This window comes from Saccopteryx leptura, chromosome 7 (assembly GCF_036850995.1).
Source record: "Saccopteryx leptura isolate mSacLep1 chromosome 7, mSacLep1_pri_phased_curated, whole genome shotgun sequence".
NCBI classification, from domain to species: Eukaryota; Metazoa; Chordata; class Mammalia; order Chiroptera; family Emballonuridae; genus Saccopteryx; species Saccopteryx leptura.
In genome coordinates, this window is record NC_089509.1 from 87034514 (window position 1) to 87042918 (window position 8405).

The following is an 8405-nucleotide window of genomic DNA, read 5'->3' on the forward strand; positions in this document are numbered from 1 at the left end:
AGACTTCCAAGCTCCTTCTATGAGGCGAGCATAATTCTGATTCCAAAACCAGGCAAAGACAACACAAAGAAAGAATATTATAGGCCAATATTTCTGATGAATTTAGATTCTAAAATCCTCAACAAAATATTAGCAAACCGGATCCAACAATATATGAAAAAAATCATACACCATGATCAAGTGTGATTTATTCTGGGGAGGCAAGGCTGGTACAATATTTGCAAATCAATCAATGTGATCATCACATAAACAAAAGGAAGGAGAAAAACCATATGATAATTTCAATAGATGCAGAAAAAGCATTTGGTAAAATCCAGCACCCATTCATGATCAAAACTCTCAGCAAAGTGGGAATACAGGAAACATACCTCGACATGATAAAAGTCATCTATGACAAACCCACAGCCAACATCATACTCAATAGGCAAAAATAAAAAGCAATCCCCTTAAGATCAGGAACAAGGCAGGGGTGCCCCCTTTCACCACTCTTATTCAACATAGTACTGGAAATCTTAGCCACAGCAATCAGACAAGAAGAAGAAATAAAAGGCATCCAAACTGGAAAAGAAGTAAAACTATCATTATTTGCAGATGACATGATATTGTATATAGAAAATCCTAAAGTCTCAGTCAAAAAATTACTGGACCTGATAAATGAATTTAGCAAAGTGGCAGGATATAAAATTAATACTCAGAAATCAGAGGCATTTTTGTATACCAACAATGAACAGTCAGAAAGAGAAATTAAGGAAACAGTCCCCTTCACTATTACAATCAAAAAAATAAAGTACCGAGGAGTGAATATAACCAAGGAGACTAAAGACTTGTACTCGGAAAATTATAAAACATTGATAAAAAAAAATCAAAGAAGATACACACAAGTGGAAGCATATACAGTGCTCATGGTTATGAAGAATAAACATCATTAAAATGTCTAAAATGTACCCTGATTTATTACCCAAAGCAATTTATAAATTCAATGCAATACCAATTAAAATACTAATGACATACTTTAAAGATATAGATCACATATTCCAAAAATTTATATGAAACCAAAAAAGAACACAAATAGCCTCAGCAATATTAAAAAAAAAAAAAAGAATAAAGTCGGAGGTATCACACACTTCTTGATATCAAGTTATACTACAAGGCCATTGTACTCAAAACAGCCTGGTACTGGCATAAGAACAGGCATATAGATCAATGGAACAGAACAGAGAACCCAGAAATAAACCCACAGCTCTATGGACAACTGATATTTGACAAAGGAGGTAAGGGCATACAATAAAGACAGCCTCTTTAATAAATCGTGTTGGGAAAATTGGATAGCTACCTGCAAAAAAATGAAACTAGACCACCAACTTACACCATTCACAAAAATAAACTCAAAATGGATGAAAGACTTAAATGTAAGCCATGAAACCATAAGCATCTTAGAAGAAAACATAGGCAGTAAGCTCTCCAACATCTCTCACAGCAATATATTTGCTGATTTATATCCTCAGGCAAGTGAAATAAAAGACAGGATAAACAAATGGGACTATAGCACACTAAAAAGCTTTTGCACAGCTAAAGACAATAAGAACAGAATAAAAAGACAAACTACACAATGGGAGATCATATTTGACAATATGTCTGATAAGGGGTTAATAACCAAAATTTATAAAGAACTTGTAAATTTCAACACCAGGAAGACAAACAATCCAATCAAAAAATGGGCAAAAGAAATGAATAGACACTTCTCCAAAGAGGACATACAGATGGCCAATAGGCATATGAAAAAATGCTCAACATCACTAATCATTAGAGAAATGCAAATTAAAACCACAATGAGGCCTGATCGTGGTGGCACAGTGGATAAAGCGTCGACCTGGAAATGCTGAGGTCACTGGTTTGAAACCCTGGGCTTGCCTGGTCAAGGCACATATGGGAGTTGATGCTTCCAGCTCCTCCCCCCCTTTCTCTCTCTCTTTCTCTCCTCTTTCTCTGTCTCTCCCTCTCCTCTCTAAAATGAATAAATAAATAAAAAAAATTTTTTTTTTAAAAACACCACAATGAGATATCACCTCACACCAGTCAGAATGGCGCTCATCAACAAAACAACACAGAATAAGTGCTGGCGAGGATGTGGAGAAAAGGGAACCCTCCTGCACTGCTGGTGGGAATACAGACTGGTGCAGCCACTGTGAAAAATAGTATGGAGATTCCTCAAAAAATTAAAAATCAAAATGCCTTTTGACCCAGCTATACCACTTTTAGCAATATACCCTAAGAACACCATAGAACTGTTTCAAAAGGAGAAATGCACCCTCATGTTTATGGCAGCATTGTTCACAATAGCGAAGATCTGGAAACAGCCTGAGTGTTCGTCAGTGGAAGAGTGGATTAAAAAGCTTTGGTACATATATACTATGGAATACTACTCAGCCATAAGAAATGATAACATCGGATCATTTACAATAACATGGATGGACCTTGATAATATTATACGGAGTGAAATAAGTAAATCAGAAAAAACTAAGAACTATGTAAATCCATACATAGATGGGACATAAAAATGAGACTCAGAGACATGGACAAGAATGTGATAATAAAAAGGGGTGGGGAGGTTGAGGGGAGGGGTGAAGAAGAAGAGAGAGGTGGGGGGAGGGGTGGGGCACAAAGAAAACCAGATAGAAGGTGATGGAAGACAATTTGACTTGGGTGAGGGGTATGCAACATAATCAAATGTCAAAATAATCTGGAGATGTTTTCTCTGAACATATGTACCCTGATTTATCAATGTCACTGCATTAAAATTAATAATAAAAAAATAAAAATAATAATAACGTTAAAAATATAGAACTATCTCATGTATTACAATCTGAGGAGCCCTGAGGAGCCACTGTGCCACCTCACCCGCAGGTGTTGTAAGGTACCAAAAACTACAGAATTAATATTAATATTTTGGGAGGTTTGAAGAACATTTTATTAATTTGGGATAAGGTGTGCAGAGAAATTGTGAGAATAGTCTCTGTTCTGTGTGATTGGCATAACCAGGATGGCCCTTGGCATTGTATTGTAAATGCAAAGGGAAGGAAAACATGGATTCCCAAACATTCCACCACACCTGTGGGGAAAGGGGTGAACGGCTAGCCAGGTACAGGGAGAGAAAAGTCAAAATAAACATTTTCTTACAGCAATGAGCCATTTGCGGGCATTTGCCCCCACGGAAACTACCTCTCCTATGTAAATGCGCGTGGTTAACATGTGTGACTCTGGACAGAGAGATGGTGGATAAACACTAGAAAATATAGGAATGCCTTTTAATATGTAAAGAGACGTCTTTCTACCATTGTGTTGGCTTGTAAATTTTGTTTTCTCCAAAATGATGTATGGCTTGCAAATTGAACATGGTCCTATCATGTTAAAGGACATATGACTATAACCAATAGTGGTAAAGGGCTCCTAATTACAATTTTTGCTTCTGTACTTCCCACTTACAAAACTATAAAAACTAAGTAGAACAAAGGGCTGGCACGCTCTCCCTCAGATTTCTGTTGGAGTTGCCGCCGCTTGGCCAAGCTAGACAATAAAGTTTTGGTGTGTAATCGACGGACTTGGTTCGTGTCTTCAATGTTTTGGATCCCTCCAGATTAGGCTTAACACAATTCATTCATTTTCTACCACGCATGTTCATGGCTGCGGGTAGCTGGAGCCAATCACAGTTGTCCTTCAGGACAACACCAAATTTTTATTGGATAAAGCATAACATACACGGGTCATTGTATGAATCTCATGGAATTACATTTTAAAATATGTGGCGTTCATGGCTCTCTCAGCCAAAAAGGTTCCTGACCCCTAACCTAAGGCTTAGTTTTAAGACTAAGCCTTTCCCACCCTTTTTGATGTCGGGTGGTGCACCCTCATGAGGAATCCCATTATGCCTCAGATAAGTGACTTTGTATCAGAGACTTCCTTGTTTATATATTGGACTAAAAGTTTTGAATCTACACTATAAAGTGGGGCAGACTGGGAGCTTGCTCTCTCTCGGTTCCTGAGATTAGCATTAGAGAGGAGAGCAGAGAAAGGTCATGTGGAGGAGGCCAATAGAAGCAGCCAAAATGGTAGAATGCTGAGGGAACAGAGATGAATAAGTCTGGTGAGCTAGACACCTTTGATTCTAGGTGTTGGGCAGATAAAATATATTATGCTCACTTTGTTAAATATGGTGCTGCCCACCCGGAAGCCTGTTGCCCAGGTGATATTATTGTATGTTGGGGGTGGGTTGTGGGCAGGCAGGATCCTTGTAGCCTAGGGCTTGGTTTTAGGACTAAGCCTTTCCCACCCTTTTTGATGTGGAGTGGTACAATCCAATTATGCCTCAGTTAAGTGACTTTGTATCAGAGACTTCCTTATTTTGTATATTGGATTAAAGGTTTTGATGTCTACACTATAAAATGCGGGCAGAACGGGAGTTTGCTCTCTTAGTTCCTGAAATTAGCATTAGAGGAGAGAGTAGAGCAGAGAAAGGCCACGTGGAGGAGGCCAGGAGAAGTAGCCAAGATGGTGGAGTGTTGAGTGAGAAGCCAGTTTGTGTACAGTTTGTGCAGGGAGAAGGAAGGAGATGGGGAACAGAGGTGAATAAGTCTGGTGAGCTAAAAACCTTTGATTCTAGGAAATTCGGATAAGTCAGTAGCTTTGTGAGCACTGAATGTGAGTGGGTTTTGGAGCCTAGTGTGTGTTTTTTACTTGCCTGCCGGGTGCAAGCTAGGATTAAAGATGATGGCCCACCAGTTTTTGGCTCTGTTGTTTCTTTACTGACTGTCCGAATCCAATGTGAACCTGCATGGGCCAGGCTGCTGTGATGGTGGCTGGGGATATTGGCTTTACACTAGGAAACTCAAATAAGTCAGTAGCTTTGTGAGCACTGAATGAGTGGGTTTTTGGAGCTCAGTGTGTATTTTTACTTGCCCGCCAGGTGCAAGCTAGTATTAAACCAGTTCTTGGCTCCATTGTTTCATTACCGTCTGTCCGAATCTAATGCGAACCTGCATGGGCCAGGCAGCTGTGATGGTGGCCGTGGCTACTGGCTTTACTGCCATTCCTTTATTAAAGCCTCGCACTGGCCGATGAGCAAACACACAGGGAAAACACTTCCCTTTCAATCAGGGCTCCCAAAGCTCTGACTCATTCTACAATTCCACAACCAGGAGAATCTTCTTTGGTTCCTCCTAGAATCAGGCCCCACCAGTGTCAGCAGAGTTTGCAAAGCCCCTCACCTCTGGTTCCCCATCTGCACACCTTCTCACTTCTCTCTGAAAAACTGGCTGCTTCTTCAGCACTGTGCATTCTCTCTGCTCTCCCTATAAAACTGCCTAGGCCCACAAAGACCCCTCCTCCAACAAACATTAGCAAAACAATGGCCCCTCTCAAGCAGGAATGCAATCCGCAATTTGCAATCAACTGCTCCGCTCAGAGGACAAGCACACATGTAGCTGTTTAGCACCATTTTTTAACAATAAGTGAGCAAACTCAAAAAATACAAATTTTACAAACTCATTTGCCCAACATTGGGAAAAGGTGAATTAAATTGCCCCAAACTGGACCAGGTGTCTGCTTCAGTAATCTCACTTTGCCACTGGGTGATTTAGAAACGTCATACTAACTTTATAAACAGAATTTCTTCAGAAGTTTAATTAATCACACCCAAAATTATGATTAAAAGTAACCATTAAGCTCAGGGAAGACAATGAGTACTTTAAATTTTTAAAGAAAATTAAGTGTGAGGAGCCACTGCGCCACCTCACCCACAGGTGTTGTAAGTACCAAAAGCTACAGAATTAATATTAATATTTTGGAGGCTTGAAGAACATTTTATTAATTTGGGTTAAGGTATGCAGAGAAATTGTGAGAACAGTCCCTGTACTGTGTAATTGGCATGACCAGGATGGCCCTTGGCATTGTATTGTAAATGCAAAGGGAAGGAAAACATGGATTCCCAGACATTCCTCCACACCTGTGGGGAAAGGGGTGAATGGCTAGCCAGGTTGCAGGGAGAGAAAAGCCAAAATAAACATTTTCTTACAGCAATGAGCCATTTGCAGGCATCTGTCCCCACCGAAACTACCTCTCCTATGTAAATGCATGTGGTTAACACGTGTGACTCTGGACAGAGAGATGGCAGATAAACACTAGATAATATAGGAATGCCTTTAATATGTAAAGAGACATCTTTCTACCATTGTGTTGACTTGTAAATTTTGTTTTCTCCAAAATGATGTATGGCTTGCAAATTGAACATGGTCCTATCATGTTAAAGGACATATGACTATAACCAATAGTAGTAAAGGGCTCTTAATTACAATTTTTGCTTCTGTACTTCCCACTTACAAAACTATAAAAACTAGGTAAAACAAAGGGCCAGCGCGCTCTCCCTCAGACAGAGTTGCCGCTGCTTGGCCAAGCTAGACAATAAAGCTTTGATGTGTAATTGACAGACTTTGTTCATGTCTTCAATGTTTTGGGTCCCTCCGGATTAGGCTTAACATGTGTATTTATTAACATACCCAAAGTTGCCTAACTCTGATCTGCTCTTTAGTCACATGCCATCTTCCAGAACTTTCCTCCCTACCCTTCACAAAATTTGCCTGACTAGGAGTGTACTTGCTCAAGATATTCTCCCCTCTGCTCTTGAAAGAAAATAATCTGAGATTATACATTAATAAATTGCATCTACCTGGTAAAATAAACATTTTAATGAGGAATTCCTAAATCTCTCTTTCGCAGTTTAGAAACTCTGTAACACCAGACAGAGCTCCTGTTGAGCAAATCAATTTGTAAAATGTGTTTTCTAGGTTTGCTCATGTATGTTTTGCATTGGCCTGGGCAGCTCCTTGTGTTTGTAGTCTGTGAAAGGCTAGTTTGCTTGCCCTGGGGGCAGCAGATTGCAAATTGCAGATTACCTTCCTGCTTGGGAGGCGCCATTGCATTGGGGATTCTTTCCCAGCCTGGGTTTTTGGAAGGAGAGAAGAAGTGCATACATAGAGCCAGAGCACACAGTCAAGCCAGCAAATTTAGGGTTTCGAACCAATGTCCTCAGCATCTCAGTTCAACGCTCTGTCCACCACACCACCACCCACCAGGCTTATGTGCAATTTTTAAAACAGAATCTACAAATTTTTTAATACATGTAATGCACCTAAAGAATATTCTCTGCACTTAATAGTTTTCTTCTTTGTTCCATCTTTTTTTTTTTTTTTACAGAGACAGAGAGAGAGTCAGAGAGAGGGATAGACAGGGACAGACAGACAGGAACGGAGAGATGAGAAGCATCAATTATTAGTTTTTCGTTGCGCATTGCGACACCTTAGTTGTTCATTGATTGCTTTCTCATATGTGCCTTGACCGCGGGCCTTCAGCAGACCGAGAAACCCCTTGCTTGAGCCAGTGACCCTGGGTCCAAGCTGGTGAGCTTTTGCTCAAATCAGATGAGCTCGGTGCTCAAGCTGGCAACCTTGGGGTCTCGAACCTGGGTCCTCTGCATCCCAGTCTGACACTCTATCCACTGCGCCATCGCCTGGTCAGGCTGTTCCATCTTTTTTAAACTGACTTGATTCACTTTATTTTTCTTGTATAAAATTATGTGGTGGCCACAGCTGGAGCCTGGGTCCTCTGCACAGAAACTCTGATGTAGGACTTTATAAGATGGTCAGTACATTGCTGATAAGGAGACTTGGTGAACAGTCTCTCTCCAGAGGTCAGGGGTGAGATAACTGTAGGTCTTAGAGATGACATTAAAGGTGGCCTTGGAGAAGTTACCCAGGATGGCCATTGCGTCGATACTGGCCATCAACAGCAGTTTCTTGGGCACAGGGGCTGAGACAATGCTAGTGCCCGTGGGGACACAGATGAGGCACACAAGCTTAGAGCCACAGTGGTTAGTCACCTTACAAGGGACAGTGTAGGGCTTGCCGGTCTTGTTTCCCCGGTAGCCTTGTAACACAGGACAACAGAGAGGTTGGCCAAGATGATGGCCCCAGAAATGGCAGTGGCTATTTCATTTGAGCACTTAACACCCAGATAACATGTCCATTTTAGTCCCCAATGGTGACAAATGCCTTGGACCTGTGTCTGCTTTTGCACAGGCATACTCTTCAAAATCTCATCTTTGAGGGATGCCCCGCAACAAATTCAGTGATCTCAGGTTCCTTGATGGTCAAGGAGAAGACATAGATCTTTTCCAGGGACTTGGTCTTCATATCCTTGACCAGATGGCCCAGCTCGGTGATGGTGGATCCAATCCTTAGCTTTGGCCTTGTCTTGGCGAGTTGGTGACATTGGCCCAAAATGCTACTGCCAAATACTCCATGGAAGCCATGGCAGCCTCCCATTCTAGGGCCACCAGGCCCTCCCGCTGCACCATG

The 8405-nt window shown here is 41.2% G+C and overlaps 1 pseudogene; it reads right to left on the reverse strand.

The window, feature by feature from the left end:
- Positions 1–7620: 7620 nt before the first annotated feature.
- On the reverse strand, positions 7621–8405 carry LOC136379023 (small ribosomal subunit protein uS5 pseudogene; annotated as a pseudogene).